The 20,351-nt window shown below is 42.0% G+C and overlaps 1 protein-coding gene across 3 annotated transcripts in view; it reads left to right on the forward strand.

Moving 5' to 3' along the window:
- LOC122398166 (telomerase-binding protein EST1A-like) overlaps positions 1 to 20,351 on the forward strand; it is a 138,827-nt gene that overhangs the window by 102,075 nt on the left and 16,401 nt on the right. The window lies entirely within an intron of this gene.

Here is a 20,351-nt window from a genome sequence, read left to right on the forward strand (position 1 = left end):
TAGATTTCTTTTACGAATACCCTTCAATGTAAAAATTTGTTGATTTTAACACTAGATTTACGGGCATTGATCGCACGTATTATTGATACCTTTCATGTTGACGATTACCTTACAATACGATTTCTTTTTTTAATTGGAATATGTATTCGTGCCATTGCATTCATCAAATTCAACATAAGTTGTTAAAAAATAATATTTACAGGTTTTGCAATTTTAAATATGGAATCAAACTAAATCTAGTGTTAACCCCTTGACCTACGATTTCATTTCAAATAATTTACCAAACGTGTACCATTTAATTCTGTTCAAATTTCTTCGTACAATGGCCACGAGAAAGAATAGATTCGTTTTACGAATACCCTTCAATGTAAAAATTTGTTGATTTTAACACTAGATTTACGGGCATTGATCGCACGTATTATTGATACCTTTCATGTTGACGATTATCTTACAATACGATTTTTTTTTAATTAGAATATGTATTCGTGCCATTGCATCCATCAAATTCAACATAAGTTGCTAAAAAATAATATTTACAGGTTCTGCAATTTTAAATATGGAATCAAACTAAATCTAGTGTTAACCCCTTGACCTACGATTTCATTTCAAATAATTTACCAAACGTGTACCATTTAATTCTGTTCAAATTTCTTCGTACAATGGCCACGAGAAAGAATAGATTTCTTTTACGAATACCTCGTAAATGTAAAAATTTTTTGAATTTAATAGATAAGACTTGATGACAAGTAAGTAGCCTCGTGACTACGAAACATGTCATCAAGAATTAGTAACGAATCAGACTCGTCATTGTATGGTGAGGGGTTAAATTTCAAGAATACACCTATGGAACATCCTACGAAATTCCAGACGTTGATAAAAAAAACAAAAAAAAAAACGAAATCGATTAGAGTTTCCAAAATTATCGACGCGTCTGCATTGTTTATGCGCCGCGGAGCGTCGATCGGTGTCGATTACAGAAGTATCGTATCGAAAATTGATATCAAGCGTATACGAGCGATTGTAATTGATACGTATCGATACTTTCACGCAGATATTTTGCGTGCTTCGGTAAAGCGATACCTTATTATCTGGCATCGACAGTGTCGACATAGTATTAGTCTCGTCGCTGTCCAGGATCGCATAAATTCAATATTTTTTTCTTTTCTTTTTATTGCCCGCCAAGCCTGCAATTTATCAATCATCGTAAATTACTTTGCTCTTCTGTATCTTCCCAGCCACGGATCGAAGACACGGTGAGAAAAACGAAAATTCAAGGGACCCCCGGAATTATGGTCTTGTTAGGAAATTTCGGCCGCGCTGGAACGTAAATTATCGTCGATTCGTGACTAGAGTTTCACGTGTTCCCGGTTTTTTGCCAGGCATTTTTGCAAACGACGTCTGCTGCCAAAGGCCAATTAGACCGATCCAAATTTCACGGTGCATCCGAATCCGTAATATTTCTTTCGACGGGGGAAATGGCAGATTGCTATCCCGGGGGATGCACCGGTTTCTGCATAGAGGGGAGAATAAAAACAAAATTGAAAAGGGAGGGGCGCCGGGGACGCGGAACGTCGAAGGCTCTTTCTTTTCTCCGCATTTTTGCCCACGATAATGTTCGAAACTTCTTGCACCAGCGATGTTTCAGCTCCCCTAATTATTACGAGGGATATTCGCTGAATAATATATGAAATTAAAATTTTAAATCGGTGGAGAATTATTTTCAAATTCAATGGCGTTCTCATGAAACTCTGGGAGCTCTATATTGACTTTATTGTATTAATTGTACAGTAAAACTTCAACAATTACAAACGATACACAGCGTTATTGAAACCGTCTTTGTGGCGTGTAAATTTCACGTACCGCTGAAGGAGAAGAGTTCGCGGATGAAAGTGGCCCTTTCCCCTCGCAGTGACGACGCCCCGTTCGTTTTGCAGCCTCGTGCTAACTTATTCCACTTGCTGAACTTGAAATTATAAACGCGCATCGACTACGCCGCCCGGTGAACGACCTATCCGCGCTAATTAGGAATAATAGTTAAAATAAAGAGTGTCGCCTACTCCAACGGCGATCATCTGCTCGGTTGCTTGCCTATCGATTAGACCCCATTCCCATTATGAGATCTTCTCTAGGAACGTAAAATGTTGTTTCACTAATGCGTCCGGGGTTGGCTCTAACGAGCTGACCACATTCAAGCCGCGACTTCAATGATCCTACGTGTCCCGTCATCCTGCATGCGATTTTAAACCGCCATTTTTAGCGGGGACTTCGTTCCTATCTTCGACTTTCTCTATTGCTCAAAACGATGCTTTAATAATAACAGGTCTGTTATAATCTTCGATGAGAACCGATGAAACTTCTAGTTTGGATAAAATTTAAAAAAAAATGTAAACAGAGGAGTTACCAAGAATGAAATAATGACGAATGAATTTTTTGACATCTGACTTTGGTTTAAAATTTGGTTTTATTAAAAAAAAAGAGAATGAAATGTCACACTTTCGACAGAGTAATTTTCTCGAAAGATCGCTCCAGATTGTAATCCTTTATAATAAAAATAAAAATGTCCAACCGTTGACGTTTCAAACCCATCGCGAGGCGTCAGTCAAGTTTTTTTGTGGTCGTTTGAAAACGTTTTGCAAAATTGCTAGCCTAAAATTGTCGCGTCCCCGGGAAGAGGACGTAGATTATCGCGATTAGTTGTGTACGTCGCAGGATCTAGATTTACTTCGCAGACGAGGGGCACGGCGCCCTTTTCTGGAAATAATGGACTCCCGGCTTTAATTAACGCCTTTATTCCTGGACGTTTAATTACGTACAATGTCTCGTGCTAAGTTACAGCCTCGTTGAAGGCTTCTTTTGAGGGGACGTGGACTCGGTGTTGTGTTATGTAAATCGATCTCTGCTAGTTATTTAGCGAGTTGCAGAATTTACGCGTCCCGCGGGAGATGAAGCTTTTTCCACCACGGAGACTTTCCTCGGCGAGGATTCACCTTTCAAGGAATAAAATGGCGAAATTCTAAAAACTAAGAAAAGTAATATATCCCTATTCTCTTAAAATCTGTAGATTCCAATATTATCGATGTAAAACTTGAAATCTGTGTGTTTGCGATTCTTCTATGAATTCTGCTATTTTTATCGAATCATACAGATTACTCAAAATATGGTGGAGTTTTTGGGAATGGTGGGGATAATTTGGAGGACGTTCGCGAGCAGAGATTAATGTAAATCGACTTCTCGCGTCAAGAGATACGCTATCGTCTCATTAGGGGACAAAAAGCGTGGAACAATTGCGTTTTACGAGGCGACCGTGCGCTCGCTTTTGATGAAGAGAAGGTCGAGCACCACGGCAAGAGAGAACGAAAGCGGATAGCGAAGACGAGCGAGAGCAAAGGGGATCTCGAGCAGCTAATTACTCTAAACTAATTACCTTTTGTTAGCTACGTCGTGTGCGAATGAACGTCTTGTCTGGTGGGTCTCGCGAACCTTGAGGAACGTCGAAAGAACGGGGAACGTTCGAGACGGTTGCCCGCAATAAACAACGATTTAAACGAATCCTTATCGTTTTGAGTAATTACGAGGACGATCGTTGGCGATTTGCTTTACGAGGAGATTTTATCGGAACGAAGGACACTCGACGAGCGGAGGCACGCAGACGCATGAAAAAGCGATACTCGCGTGCGGAGAGTTTAATGAAATCGCGCGTTTAAGAGACGACCGGTCCCGGTACCGTAGATTATTTTTCGTTTCGATATTGTAACGTAAATTTTAATTAAATAATTATTCTTGTGCAAATTTGATTATCGTTCGGCGCAGGATGTTCGATCCTTCCTCATCGACAAACACTAAAACTTTTATTTATTACGCGGCAGCCACGAAACCACGCGTATAGATTCGCGTTTCCAACGAATTTCTAATTAATTAATTTCGATTTTAAAATGGTCTCGAGCACCGGAAACGTTTATTGCACAGCGCTTAGCGAGGACTGAGCGATCATTTATCAAACTTTATACGATTCATATTTCTCGAGGAAGGTCTATTTTTTGAAATTTGTTTAAATAAACCTCCCCTTTCTGACACCGTTACGGTCTCGTTAACGTCGATAGTTTGTAATAGTATAAACGTCGCGGTGAACGGAAAAACGTAAATTATGATTGAATTCTGTGGTTCGATGCACTTCGTCCCAGCCACGAAATTTCTATCTAACCGATCGAATGCTCCATTAATTCACCCGGGGTCACCCTACATAATTCAGCGTACAAACACGCGCGTTTCCATGCCGATGAAAATTAATTGCGTTCACCGGGCCGCGCGACAATTATGCTACCAACGTTTCCGACGTTACCGTAAGCGAGATGGCGATAGCATAATCATCGTTATTATTACCACGAATGGACTAACGGCTGTCTGGTGCATATTGCAATGAAATCGCGAATCGAGTCGACATCGATTATAATTTATCGCGCGTTTGGCCGTTTTCGCGAGATTTATTATGTCAGTGGTTCTTAACACACAATTCATCAGTAATTATTTTTGGTAATAATGCACTTGGTGCTTCTGTGGTAATAAATTGTGAAAAGTTTCCAGGAATCATTTTAACCAATACAAAGTTAAATCTTCACTTTTTTAAACTTCATGTTTTCAGTTTTTTTCAACCTACTTTACAATGATTTTTAGGTGATAAATAAATAATGAAAACACTTCTCTTGAATTCGATTTTTCATATATGGTACATGTTATGTATCGTTTTTGTAATTCGAGAAATGCATCGAAAATCTGACAGAAACTTTTACTATTGCGATTCGTGGTCATGGAAATATCGAATATTTTTCCATCAGAACGGTGGAATTATTTTAGTTGCTGGGAATTTATCGCGATTAATTTGAGAGCGGAGCAACGCTTCTGGCACTTTTTGCATATGCATGGACCGATCCCGGGCCTCGAAAGGGTTAAGAATCACTGGTTTAGGCGTACTCGAACGGCCAAGCGGTCCAGAATACAAATGGCGCCGCGCAATTCCCATGCAGAATGCACTCACCCTGGGCCCCGGACGCGTTATTTCGCCGCAGTCGAACGAGATCGTTAATAAACGATACGCTTTATTGTGATTTATAACGGCCGTGCCTCGCGTCGCACGCTGTTGCGTCGCTGATGGGCCATTTTCATACGGACGCGATGTATGCTCATCTTTGAACCGGTAATTTGTTTGCTCGCCTCTGTACCTGGGTAAATATTATTTCGCATCAAAATGAAAGACGAATTCCGTATCGTTTAATAAATAAAAAGAAAACTTCACAATTTTTTTGCATTTGCAACGTTATGAAGGTTTCAAATTCAATTAGAAAATTACATTTCAAACCATATCTCCAGTTTCAAAATTAGACTTTATCACCAATTTGTCAGCAGATTTTTCAATTGTAAAATACTCGTTGTAAACCCATTTGTGTTGACATCTTGGTGCAAAAATTTTAGAGTAAAAGACTCTCAAGTTGACGAGATGAACAATAAACTCTCACCCAAAAGCTTAATCAGATTCAGCCTTTTTGTAATTATTAAAAAAGAACGATTACATTTTCGACATTTTCATCTCCCAAATCCTTATTTTTCATTGCAACGTTACGAAACTTTCGCATTTAATTTCTGAATGGTATTACTTTCGAATAAAAAAATCAGAAAGGTGGGGCATCTTTCAACCTACTACGGTTCGAGAACTAAAAAAGAAGTTAGTATTTTCGCTGTGACGCGAGACATTTTGCGAATAAATTACAAGCACCCGGGGGTTGGAAGAGCAGAAAGACGGACACCTGTCGCGATGCTCGGGTGAATACCTCTTTTTAGAACGCGAGAGACCCTGCCACCCTCTCTTTCGTTCTGGCTTTTCGAGCTGATCTTTTAACGCGGCCGACGGGCACGACGCCGTGACGGGTTCCTCCTGTGCTCGTCTCCCTTTTTTTTTTTCGTCTTTTTCTTCTCCGCGTTCGGCCTCGGGGTTGTTGAATGAGAAGTTTAGCCGGGGAAGACGCGACGGGGCGTCCCGTGGGTTCGGGATTCAAACGACGCGGTGAAAAATTGTCGTAAACGCGGGGAGATCGAGTTCACGCTTGTAAAAAGAAGTTGCGAGATTGCAGTGACGTTTGAAAGACGCATTGTGCTCGACCGCGCGCTGCCGCCGGGCATAATTGCCGAGATAATTAGCCGATTGTACGACGAATCGGATAATTTTAATCCCGTGACGTTTTTTTCGACCGGAACGAATCGCGATCTTTTTCTGCCCGTGCTCGAGCGGATTCGGGACGGGCTGCCCTCGGACCGATTTTATATGTTAATTATATTTCGAACCGCGCTCGACGATCCATATAATAATTTTAATGAAACGATCTCGTTCGTCGTTTATTATTCGCTGCGTACCACTGTGACGAATCGAAGTTTGTTCGAGCAAGAGGCAAGAGAAACAGGTATTAAACTCGTTGCAATTTAGTTCATTTGTTCGACTGACAAAAGACTGCTAAAGAGGGGACCCTGATCATCGAATCATTTTCCATTAAAATTCGACCAAACCCGGAGTACGTTTCTGGACATGGAAAACCGCCAGCCAACGTGTTACGTATCACAACTAAATAAACGCGAACGTTGCACCCTCGTTAAAAGTGAAATGTATCTTAGACCGAATTCCATTCGGCCGGTTCCTCGAACAATAACTAAACCCCCGAGGCAGAAAAGCGGACCATTGTATACGAATTTCCCATTATTTCACCGCGGTTTCAACGGGGTATATCCCGGGAATTCAACCGCAGATCGCAATTGTTGGCACCGTTGAATGCCGGCGCGAACCATTTTAAACAGGACCGTAACACTACGGGGCCCGGAGCTTGTCGGGGCAGGCCGCCTGCACCCGGTGCATTTGAATAGAATGGCCGTATAAATACGCGACAAATATATGCAATTAGAGTCCTCCTATGGGCTCCCATTCCAGCCCTCCCCCTCCCCATCTTGGTTATCACCCTGTCGCGTGCATTCGAACGACGGGGGTTGATTCGACCGCGCCGGCGAGAGTCGATCGACCTCGAGCGATCGCGATAAGAACGCGATGAAATTCGAATTATGCGAACCGCGACGGTAGGTCTGCGCCGTGGAGTCGATTGGAAGACGATCGACTGTCGTTTTCCACTCGGAGATTCTCATTAATTTTATCGTTAGTGGCCATTCCACTGGCTGGGAAGATAACGCTTGCTCGAGAGCTGTTTGAGGTCGTTTGAACGTACCGGTGCCTAGAGTCTTCGAAATGTTACCAACAGTCTCGATATTATTAGATATTTTTAAGTGGATTGCTGGTATTTATAGAACGCGTAATTGTAGGGAAAAATGTCTTACGTTTGCAACTACTTGGTTGAGACTTGTTTAGGGGTGTTTGAACGTACCTGGAGTCTTCGAAATGTTACTGTATACGAGTCTTGATACTATTAGATATTTTAAAATGATATTTTGTTATTTATAGAACGTATAATTGCAGAGAAAATATATCAGTCGTGGAGGAGAGTAGAAAACGATAATTTGATGCGTAACGTGTTAATTAACGATCTTCTCTACTTCCCGTCGCTGACGCTGCTTCGCTGTTGATAATGACCGAACATAGATGCAATTCCGGTTTTCTGTACTTCTTCCCGTCGTTGCGATAACGAATATTGCTGCCTTATTGCATCATGGATGCGATCGTGTTGCCCGATCGTGCAACTAACGTTTCCATTTGCAGCCTCGGTTTGACAAACTGGGTAACGTTTAATGCTCCATTAAGTTTCGAACGTGCGTGAGCAGCGTAAATAAAAAAAGGAACGTGAGATTCGCTGGTCTCGTATCGGGTAGAAGCGCTTGTTATCTCCTATCGGGGGAATGCAATCAAATTCTAACAGATATCCTTGATTTGCCCGATAATTATGGTATTAATCTCGTTAAACAGTGCGTGCGAACGTTCGCCTGGTCGTATATTATTTGCATTTACATTATTTCGACGATAAAAGTAGTTTATCTAAAAGTATTCCCCGTGATAGATTTACAGAATATGCAAATTCGAATATTACATATCTTACGACGACATGGTTAAAAATATTTATGGGACCTTAAAATCTGTTTCGTTGTTGTTTGTGATCTCCTTAGAAATACTTAACTCACAGTTTTTTTATGTATCTATAAACATCTTAATATTAACCCTTAATGATTCAGAAGTATTTCAAGTTCACTTACTGCTAACCCAAGGGTTAAAATAGTTTCCCAAACGAAACGACGATAGCAAACGCGCAGAGTGGTATACCGAAAGTCGAAAAGATTAAGGGCACAGGATTACTTTTTCCACCGCGTTAACAGGATTTGTAAAAGGAGCTTTGGACATCCTATTTCTACTCGATCTCCCAAGCGAGTCCTGCGTAACAGCGTTCTCCAATGTCCCCCCGAAAACCGCGTAAATCCTTGGATCAATTCCTTTCTTCGCCATGGCGACCGCTGTACTCGTTCTTCCAGCGATGAAACTTCTTTTAAAAATCCCATCGTACACGACACTCCCCCATGGAACTGGGTACTTCTTGGTCCCGCGTATTCACCCTAGTTTTCGTTCGACCCTTGTTGGACACCCCCGTGGAACGCGTTACCAGAGGCCCGTCATATTCAAACATTTATAGTCGAAATATTACGAGGCCCGACGATCCCGTGGGAGGCGCACGTGGTCGAGGTTTACCCTCCCATCATCTGCAGGGCCGAGATAACGTTTCCGCCGTGTCACCCCTAAAGCAAAGGGACTCTGTCGGCGACGAGAAGGACATTGTCCTCATTGTTACCTCGACTGGGTGGCACGGGTAATGGCCGAGGCTGTCCCGCTAGGAGAAATCTTTAATTTCCGCGATATTAAGAGACACTCGTTCTCCCCGGGGCCTCGTATACGCCGCCAGAACACTGTCCTCGTTCCGACGAGGCAATCTGTTGGTCCGTTGATTCATGGCGGCCTGGGGAACGAGCGGGAAAGGTCGCGCCATTTTATTCTGCAGATTGCGTAACATTTTCTGATACGGTGCACCAGGGTTCGTTAGATCGCGAAGCGAGGGTGAAATTTGCATGGTGGTAAAAGCATCCCCATTTGTAAGCAGCACTTTCAACTCCAATGTTCTCGATGTCGCGTTATTTAGATCCTCGGGGCTCGTGTTACTGTCTAATTTAAAAATTGGGTAACTATTATCAAAATAGACGAGAGCATCGTATTCATTTATTTTCATTTAGTTTGTTTATACGGTGCACCAGGGTTCACTAGTCCGCGAAGGGAGGATGAAATTTGCATGGTGATAGAAGCATCCCCATTTGTAAGTAGCAGTCTAATTTAAACATTGCTTAACTATTATTAAAATTGACGAGAGCATAGTATTCATTTATTTTCTCGGTCTCGTTTTTTATATATTTAATTTTGTTTATCGAGCTGAGTTCGAAGACGTGAATTTCTAAAGTTTCGTTCCTCCGCGTCTCTCGAACGCGTTCCCAATCAAATCCAACGATTTCTTTCCCTCGCAGTCCCCCCCCACGTTCGAGATGCTAGAAGTAGTCTCGTGAAAGACCCCGGGTTCCGCTGGCTTTGACGCTTTGGAAGCTTCCTTTTCTTCTCTTCAGATTTTTCCCCAGACCCCTGCGCTGAAGAACCCTTCACCCGTCTCGCCATCTGGCCGTTCGCTAGATTGTGTACATAGGTGACCATTTACTTTTTTCCCCGGGAGGGAGCTGTCTCGCGGGGACGTCCCCGGGAGCTTGATTTTCTGTCCAATTCGGCGAAAGCTCGACTCTCGAGGGTCGTGTTCCGTTACCCGTCATCGTGACTTACCTTAAAATCACCGACCAAGATCCACGTCCACGGCATTCTCCACGAGAATTATCCTTGTCTGAATTCCTGACGATATTGCATAAATTCCACCGGTTACTAGATACAATCGTCGATGTTGGTTTACAAATATCAGACATCCCCTGAACAGTTAATTATAAGATCGAAATATCTCCTAAACTGATGATTCTTTAACCAGGATGCATCAATCTACTCGACTAGACTTTTGAAGATTTACATTTCCTCTCGTATTTATAATGGTCGAAATATGCCCCTCTGGAAACCTAACTCAGCTTCGTCTAAAACATTTTAAGCGTAACGTGAATCCAGATGGCAATACACGACGATTTACCAAGCACAACAAAATGTCGACGATCGCTAGGTAACGGTATCTCGTTTCCCCCTTGCGTTCGATTTTGCGGCGCGATTTCCGGCCGCCAGGCGGAAAAATGTCGGCCGGAATGCGGCGTTTCGCCTGTGAAAATCCCAAGAGACGCCTCCGGGCTCGCCGACACCTGGAATTCCTCTCGTCGGACGTGGAGGGATCGTTCCGCGTCGTTTCTATTAGTTCAGTCATTGACAGTGCAAACACTCTTTTGTGGCCTTCTTCTCGGGATGTGCTTCAGACTGCGATGCCCTCCCCGCGATATTCGACGGGGCACGGCGCGAGGGGGAGGGGAATGGCAAGAAGCGAGACAGAGGAAGGAGAAGAGTGGTACGACTCGTGACAATGTCAATGTTTGCGTCGTTGCGCCGAAGCACTCTCAGAACAGCCGGAGACTGAGTGTCTTCAGGTTGTACAGGAAGAATGGATTCGTGTCGAGGGTACGTAGAACTAGTCGCTCTTTGCGGGGACTACCTCAATGAACCTCCATTAATTTCCAAGCTTTCCACGGGACTCCGGCCCCTCTCCTCTTCTTCTTCCTGCCGCGGACACGTCAACCGCGTCTGCGTTGCCCCGCTCCAGCCATCCTCTGGATCCTTCTTGCCTCTCCAGAGGGCTTTCGTTCCATCGATCGAACCTCCTCGGCGCGCCTATAACACGTAACGCGCTATAGCACGGCTCTAATCGTTCCTTCACAACCGGAAGACTCTTGGACCTTCCATCGTTCGAGAAGCTCTCTTGAAGTTATATTCAAAGTGGATTAAGCCCTTTGCAAGTTTAAACTAATGATTATTTGATATACGTCGATATAATTATTTGAAAACTTAAAGGAAAGTTGACTTCCATTGATCGATTTATAAACTATTAGCAAGCCATTTGCAAAGCTATTCAGAGACTACTAGCTACTTTAAAAAATGCAAAATTGATAAGATCGAAATCTTTGTTGTGGCAAACCGCGCGGATGTCAAATATTAAGGGTTAATTTAACCCCCTATGGGCCGAATTTTCTTCTCAAATATAAACTTGCATTTACTTAACATTATATAATTGTCATCTTGTGAAAAAAGTAAAATTATTTGGTAAAATGTCGATGTGTTATCCCGTATGGCCCGAAAGTTAGGCTCCCAGAGGGTTAATTTGCCGGAAAATGGCGCCTTTTTCCGTCGATCGATTGTTGTCAATTTTTTTTTAGGCGCCTCGGTGCAATATTACGATTAAAATTGTGGGCGAGATACACGCCAAACCGCATAAATTAAAGCGGCGTTCCGTACACGGTTCGAGCTTTCCGCGATACCGTTGGTGAATGTACGGCCCGAAGGATTACACTTTGACACGACGGGATACTTGTTCGGCGTGTAACAGGTCCACGTAGAGGTGGCGTCGACCATCACCTGGGGCCCTCCAGGTGTTCCGGTATTTGTCGTCGGGCCGATCTTCATGTGGGTGTACTTTATGGTTCGGGGGTGGAGGGGACCGATCTGATTTGCGAGCGCCATTACACGCGGTCGGATCGTTGTAGCCGCAACTGTTGCATTTATGAATGCGATTATCCTTAATATATCGTCCGTGTAACTCTGCTCGCTAATTCCGCCGGGGCGGAGGAGCCGGCAATAAAATCAGGACGAAGTTACGAATGGTAATTCCTTCCCCTCCGCTTTATTATTTCGTCGTTCTTTTATCGTTTCGTGACTCGGGCTCGTTCGATCTTTATTTTTTACACTTCAAACCCCCCGGTCAAGTCGTCGCTGCAGCTAAGTACGCGATCCACGTATTATTTAGAATATTGTTGCTAATGGAACCAACGAGGTATTTAAATTATTCCCGTCGTTCGAGGCATTGTCAATTTATTCGCCTCTCTATAATCAATTTGTATCTCCCAGGTGGGAAATAATTTTTCTATCAAATAATTTATCATATAATGTTCATAAAGAAGCGTTTGACCATACGAAATAAAATTCCTCCAACACCAAATAATTAAAAGCTCCCTGTATGTCTCGTTTCACCCACAAAAAATGCCTGTGCAAGTGGTTTCGCAGCGCACAACAATGGACATTCTAATTTCTGTAGTGTGAATCTCCGGTTGGTTCGTCAGAGAATCCACTGTTGTTGCACCGCATACGCATCTCCAGTGGCATTAATCAAGCTCGCATCAAGGCACCACGCGGCCGTGAACGACCCCCAGGTTGCATCTCGTTTCGTAATCGTTGCATCTTACATTATCCTCGTCATTCCAATTACCGTGCTCCCTCCAATCGCGCGAGCTCGATCGCGTACCGGTGTTATTTACGTACGAGGAGTCCTTCTTTCCGCGTTTTCCTTCGTCGAACGAGGACGTCCACCGCGCTATCTGAAAGGTCGACGCGTTTCAGATAAGAGGGATCACGGTTATTATTATCGTTTAGTGCGGGGGGCAGGCTTAAACCATTTTCTTTTCCTTGAGTTTTCAAGTGGAGAAATACAATTCGAATTTTTAACAAAATAAACTTATAAAATACATCTCAATTCTGATCATTCGACCAGTTTTAATATTTATCCCCATTCAGTTAGACTCTGTTCCTCGAGGACCACGTTTGTCCCAATTTCGTTCAACAACCATCCATTTATTAGTACGTTTAATCCAAAGTGTTTGCAGCGGACGTGCCATCGAAACCATGAAATTTCTCTCCTCCTTATCGCCTGAAACCACTTTCATAATCGGTCAGCCGGCTCGGTTCCAAATGATTTCTTATCGTCGGTGGTTGAACCGAACGCAACGACGGATATCAATAACGCGAACGTTTAACAGTACTCGGCGCCATAAACGCCGCGGCGCGTTCGACAAGGCGTTTACGTTCGTTCGAGGGTGGGGCGGGGAGGGAGAAAAAAAAAAAGATAGAACGCGCGTTGCCCGCAAAGAGCACGGCCTGTACGAGCGAAGCGTGTAAATTCGAGCGGTCTTCTTTCTATCCAGCCAGTGTATATTTCCGGTCGGTGATTTATCATCTCGGGACAGCTGGAAATGTGCCGTGACTCCGGGCATCTATCTCCGCGGTCGTGTTCGATAATCGCGGCACGGTTCTGTCTCGTGAGCTTTATATTTATTCGCGATTCGAGCGGAAATATCGGAGCCGGGTCCGTTCGTTCTGACCCAGTTACCGGGTTACGATCAGTTTTCCCGTGCTCGACACACTCCGTGAACGTAATTTCAATTAGCCGGTTTCCACCGTTCCCTCGGGGGACGTTTAATATGGCGCCAAATTCAACGCGCTCTGCGCCTGCGCGGAACGCCATCTTCGAAACTTAATATTCTAGTGGCAATTGCATTCGAATCGAAGCACAAGATTATTATTTGATACTTTTACTCCTGACTACAGTCGCGTGGATTGTTGTTTTTTTAAATTTAATGTTACTTAGTTTATATCACAGACGAGGCGTAGGAATAGCTGTCGCGCATGCGCGGAACGCCATCTTCGAAACTTAATATTCGTATGCTGCGATATACTTACATTCGAATCAAAATACAAGATTATTATTTGATATTTTTATTCGTAACTTCACACGCGTGGATTACTGATTTTTTAGTTTATTATTATTAGTATATTATAGACTATAGCGTGAATAACTTTATAATATCTTATCCGTCCACGCACGGTGTGTGTCGCGCAAGCGCGGAACGACGCCATGTTTGAAACTTAATATTCGGCGCTTGCACTCGAATCGAGGTACAAGATTATTATTTGACGCTTTTGTTCGTTACTTCTAATACGTTAAACTAACGTTGCTTAGTTTCTATCACAGACGAGGTGTAGGAATGGCGTGAATTAAGCTTTATAACACCTTATCGTTGCACGCAGGGTGTCGCGCTGTCGGGAATGCGATACCGTTAATTGATTCTCATCCCGTGGCGGTTGAATGAAATTTCTTACGGTCGCGGGAATACGCCGCGGACGCGTTCCCATCGCGCGATGCTAATTCGACGCGAAGAAGTCCGAAGTGTCGCGGTGACGTTCCTCGTAAAAATTACTATGCTTCGGTGATTACGCGGCCAGGAACCGCCGGGACCTGTTTGCAACGAATCGCGGCCAGAATCGGTTAATGGCTCTCGAAATTATGCTAATGATAGTTACGGATGGACGGTTTTTTTAGGGGGAAGGGGGAGAATTAAGACTGGGTGATAAATATTCATGCGAAATGTACGGTAAATTGTGTCCAGAAGTGAGTTTAGTACACGTATACAGGTAGAAATCGTGTCTGTGTTTTGACCTTCGTGGATTCGTGTTCATGAAACTGGACTTGTGCTAAATATTTACAAAAATTGAATATGTATCTCTACTAGTTTTTTTTAAAAATCTAGTTCCATCTGTTACCGAATTGATTTCTTATATTTATGTGACTCTTGTTTCGGTCGTCTCGAATAAAAGAATCAGAACGAGGATCAAATAAATTACTGTAAATTGGTGTTCCGTGACTGATGGAGACAGGTACACGTAAACCGTAGGTTACGAGCGAAACTAGCGTGGACCTGCTCGGAACGAAGTATCAAAATTGAAGAGGGTTAACCCTTTGCACTCGGAATGCCAGTTATACCGGCATTGTACGAGCCTTTCCGGCAACTCGGAGTGCCAGTTGCGCTGGCACGGACATTAATTCCGATGATTCGTAACGTCAGTCGAGCCGAACGTGAGCTTGCATCGTCGCATTACGCAAGAACACGGGGCATCACACTCGGAGATTTTAATCAACGACTCGTTATCGAACGAATCGAGGCCCCGTTCGAATTACGACCGGGCCCAGGGTCCCGATAGCGACGACGAACCTCTCTCCCTAACAGATCGTACATTTCACGTTCCAAACTACCTGGGGGAAATACCAAAGATCGTACCTAAGCCTGACAAGCTGGGGAGATAAAATGCAGAGACGGTATTTTTACGATACTCGTAACATAACGCCTCGACCAAACGTTTTTTATGTAATTGGACAATTTTTATTTTAAGTCCATGTTTTATCGATGAACTCTCGTTCCTCTCATTCGTACGAAACGATTGAAATTTTAAATTTAATCCGGGTACAGGATGTATACGAGTAGCATTTGTATTTTAAATCTGCTTATAAACGATGAATTCTCGTGTCTTTTATTCGTATAAATCAAGCTGTGTAATTTTTATTCGGAATTTAATCGATGTACAAGATGAACACGTGTAGTATTTTTATTTTAAATCAATGATTTCTCATATTTATTATTCGTATAAAACTTATAAATTGATTGTAAAATTTTTATTTTAAATTTAATCGATGTACAGGATGTATACACGCAGTATTTTTATTTTAAATCTGCGTATAATCAATGATTTATTATGTTTTTTATTCATGTAAATCAAGCGATTATACAATTTTTATTCGGAATTTAATGGATGTACAGGATGTATACATGCAGTATTTTTATTTTAAATCTGCGTAAAATCGTATAATGTGTCTGTACAATTTTTATTCTAAATTTAATCGACCTACGAGTGTATATTTATTTTAAATCAATGAACAATCAATTCCCGGATTCGATCCTACGATTTTTACTATAAATTCAACCGAGTGTATTTCATTTTAGTGCAATTTGTGTTCTAAATTTAGCGTTTAGGGAGGGAAGCCATTGTGACGAATTGAAAAAATCGAATTGCAATATTTACAAGAAGTAGTTCAAGAAATGTAGTTTCGAAGACATGAAACATTTATTAGAAAAAGTTTCATGGTTGGCGCCCAAAAAATTCTTGAAAATTGCCTTTATTTGCAGTCGTCGCGGTGAGTTTCCCCCCTTAATTGTCGAAACGCCGTAGTGCAGAGGGTTAAAACGCCGTGGTGAGTGTATAGCGGGTGGAATGAACGTTCGCGTGTTATCGGCCGCGTGTCAAGGTGTTCCGGCGCGGTCCCCAGGCGAGCCGTGAACCTGTCCTTAACGTGACGCGAGTAGGTTTCCGCGTCCGTCGTCGAACATTTACAATGTTGCTAGAGGCGCGCGCTGTTTGCACGTGTCTGCGTGGCCGCTTAATATGCGTGGGCGTTGGAGCCGCGGTGCGTGATTCAAGGCGGGTTCTCACGAGCCACTCTCGCGGTCGAGGGGGTGTAGGCGGGCGGGGGAGATCGGAGGCGCGAGAGGACGAGGCCCGTAGCCCAGGAAAAGTGACGAGAGACACTACGCCGTTGGAGTAGGGGGGGTGAGGACGAGGGGGACGACGGTCGCGCAACGGTACGCCTTCGGTCGTTTAGGAATTCGCGAATACTTTAAACGGGAGTAAAGCGATCGGCGGCCATTCTCCACGGGTTCTACGGGCGTTCGTGATAGCGCGCGAATGCACGAGATACCGCGGACAGGGGGAAAACGACGCGTCGCCCTGGCGACAAGTGGAAACGGGACCCAACTATCGCCGTCTGTCCCAAGGAGCCAATGATGCGATCGTTGCACGCGAATATTTTCTCCGTCGACCCCTTTCGACGACTGTGTTCACTCCAAACCGATCGGTTTCCTACCTAGTTACTTCGGTTCAAATTATTTCCAGACTAGCATATATTTATTATTTTTATGTTTCATTTGGCCGGAATAGTCCTTCAGGAGACTATTATGCGATCGTTAAACGTTACTGTTTTATCTATCGATCTTTTTAAGGACAAATAACTTCAAACCGATCGGTATCGTACCTAGTTACTTCAGTTCAAATTATTTTATTAAATCACTTTATTGTTTTTGTGTTTTATTTGGTCGGAACAGTCCACCAGGAGACTATTATGCAATCGTTAAACATTAATGTTTTATCTATCGATCTTTTTAAGGACAACTCACTTCAAAGCGATCGGTTTCGCAGCTATTTTGATACTATCGTGTAGGCCTTCCATGAGATCTCGACGTTCGAAATTCTGAATGTACGATACACTGTTTAACACTTAAAAGACTCTAAGCTAGGTTTACTAATTAATAATAATTTTTTATTAAAAATTCATGCAAGCAAAATTCCTAAATAACGCTCTTATTTTTTTTACATGTTTGCTGGTATGTTAGGTAGATGATGGAGCAACAAAATTTATAAAAAATTGTATCGAATTAAATTTTCTAACAAACGTTGTTCGATTCTGAGATCGTCGGTGGAGATACCGATCTGATATCGTTATCATGTAATCGGGGATTGCTAAACAGGCAATCGACCGTTTCTTCGCTGCTTCCTACGCGTTCAGTTTCGATAAAGTCTTCTCCTTCCGTGCCTAATTATCATGTATCGTGTGGTACGTTGCGGGCTCAAAGAAAGCTAACATTCCAGAATTCACTGCCGTTCGAAATGCCTACGAATCCGTAATACTGGCTGGTGCGCGACGATTTTTAATGATCTTCATTATCCATCGTCATGCAAACACCATTGCTCGTCGCGGCGAAGACGTTCGCTGTTTACGATATATACTCATCGATCTCATACTTCATTAACGGGTGATCATCATTCAAAGTTCACGGAAATCAAAATCAATATACTTTGATAAAAACACAATTGGAAATCACAGTCCCCAAGTTTGTTTCATATTTATTTTAGTAAATTTAAGTCGATAGATAACTATTCAAATTGCATGTATATTTTTTGTAGTTTTAATTTATATTTAAAAGATCGGAATATAATTTTCCAGTAGTTTTGGAGTATCGAGGGCGTAGAGATTAGACGACGATTAGACTCCTTTTATTTTCCCTTTCGATGTTTCCGCTCGATTGTTTTCTCTTTCGTATAATATCGTCGTTCCATCCACTTAAAACGAACGAATCGTGTACGTGATTATGAATATACTCGACGTGCTCATCTGAATATCAAAACAGGTGTCCCCATTCATTCAGCCAAGTTGCTGTCTCGTCGTCCAGAGATGCTCCCAGCGAGGTATTCGAGTGTCTTCGGAGCATAATAAATTGTCGCCCTAAATCGTACAATTTTCACTCATTCATTTTACGGCGTTCCCTTCAAATTTGGTTAAAATTATCCTCAATCACGAATAAAACAAATAAACTTCCAATAATTTTGTTGTCCAATAATCTTTCCAGGACTAACTACCGAAATAAATAAATAAAAATTGTCTGAACCTCCACTGTGTATCGAGAAAAATACTCTGGACACTGGATTAAATTTAACACGATATCGATTAAAAATAAAATCATGGTTAATTGTCAAAATAAATAAATAGATGATTGCCCCTCCACTGTACATAAAAAAAAATACACTGGACCTGGAAAATTAAATCTAACTCGAAATCGAGTAAAAATGAAATTATGGTTAATTATCAAAATAAATAAATAGATGATTGTCCCTCCACTGTGCATTGAAAAAAACACACTGGGCCTGGAAAATGAAATCTAACTCGAAATCGAGTAAAAACAGAAATGTAATTTGTAAAGGAGGTTCGATAGGACTTTGGTGTCGTATTTTATCTAATTTCTCGATACACGGACGCCGCGATTATACGGGACAAGCGACGCTCCGACATGTGTACGACATTTACACGGTGACGTGACGGAACGACGACCAAGCGCGCCCCGGTCGTCTTCATTTTTGCATTCCGTCCGTGTACTCCCACGAACAATTAGGCTTGTCGTCGGATTCTTCGGACGCTTCCCGTCTGCCCGGTGCTCGATGTGCGAACGCGGGAACAATGAACGATATTCTCGTGGCTTTTGGATTTGAATAATCGTTCGACGAGATACCGTTGCGAGGATCCGTATTGAATCATCGGGGCCACAGGCCCACGGGTCGTTTTCTCTCGTCCTCGACGCGTAAAATAAACGGGGGGGGGGACATAAGTGAGAAGTAGCGATTTTAATTATCGCGGACCTCTCGAGAATCCTCTCGTTCGATCGTGATCCATGCATCGTCCACGCGAACGCGACGACGCTAATTATCAACGACAGATTGATTTACGTGGAAATCGATGCGTTTCTTCTCCGTTCGAGAGAATTCATTGTAATGGAAATGTGGTTAATGTTCGATGTGATTTCGCTGAGTGCAATATACAATTTTTACAAAGATACTTTGCAATCCTTACCATTGATATGCAAATTTCTGTAAAAGCAAAGAAATATTTCCATTTTATGGTGTTCGATACCGGATTGGAGCTTAGAAAAAAATTGTATAAATTTGCTCGTGCAACACGTAAAGATTCTAGAATTGTTAAATAATAACCTTTTCTTATTATCAACGAAGTATTTTCGATAGTCAAAGAGGGTTGAAATTTTATTTTTTATCACTATCCTTTACTTCTAGAAATTATTATCTAATTAAGAATTTTCTTGCCTCACCCTTTTCTCATTATCGACGAAGTATTTTAGATAGTCAAAGAGGGTTGAAATTTTATTTTTTATATCTATCCTTTGCTTCTTGGAATTTTTCTCTAACTAAGAATTCTCTTGTTTCACCCTTTTCTCATTATTAAAGAAATATTTTAGATAGTCAAAGAGGGTTAAAATTTTACTTTTTATCTCTATCCTTTACTTCTCGAAATTATTTTCTAATTAAGAATTTTCTTGTCTCACCCTTTTCTCATTATCGACGAAGTATTTTAGATAGCCAAAGAGGGTTGAAATTTTATTTTTTATCACTATCCTTTACTTTTAGAAATTATTATCTAATTAAGAATTTTCTTGCCTCACCCTTTTCTCATTATCGACGAAATATTTTAGATAGTCAAAGAGGGTTAAAATTTTATTTTTTATTACTATCCTTTACATCTAGAAATTATTATCTAATTAAGAATTTTCTTGCCTCACCCTTTTCTCATTATCGACGAAATATTTTAGATAGTCAAAGAGGGTTGAAATTTTATTTTTTTATCTCCATCCTTCACTTCTCGAAATTTTTATCCAACTAAGAATTCTCTGATGCCCCCTTTTTCCCATTATCGACGAAATATTTTAGATAGCCAAAGACAGTTGAAATTTTATTTTTTATCTCTATCCTTCTCGAACTTTTTATCCTAAGAATTCTGCTGTCTCTTCCACTCTATTTTGATATCAAGGAACGAATGAAATTCCAAGTGCAAATATACGGAGACGCGAAAACCAAGTTTCTCTGCCAAACGCGATGTTGGACGATGTTTGAACGACCCGAGGTTCCGTATTTAAGTTTGGGTCAGAGTGGA

The sequence above is a fragment of the Colletes gigas genome, unplaced genomic scaffold (genome assembly GCF_013123115.1).
Source record: "Colletes gigas isolate AHSC1104 unplaced genomic scaffold, ASM1312311v1 Colletes_gigas_Sc00011, whole genome shotgun sequence".
NCBI lineage: Eukaryota > Metazoa > Arthropoda > Insecta > Hymenoptera > Colletidae > Colletes > Colletes gigas.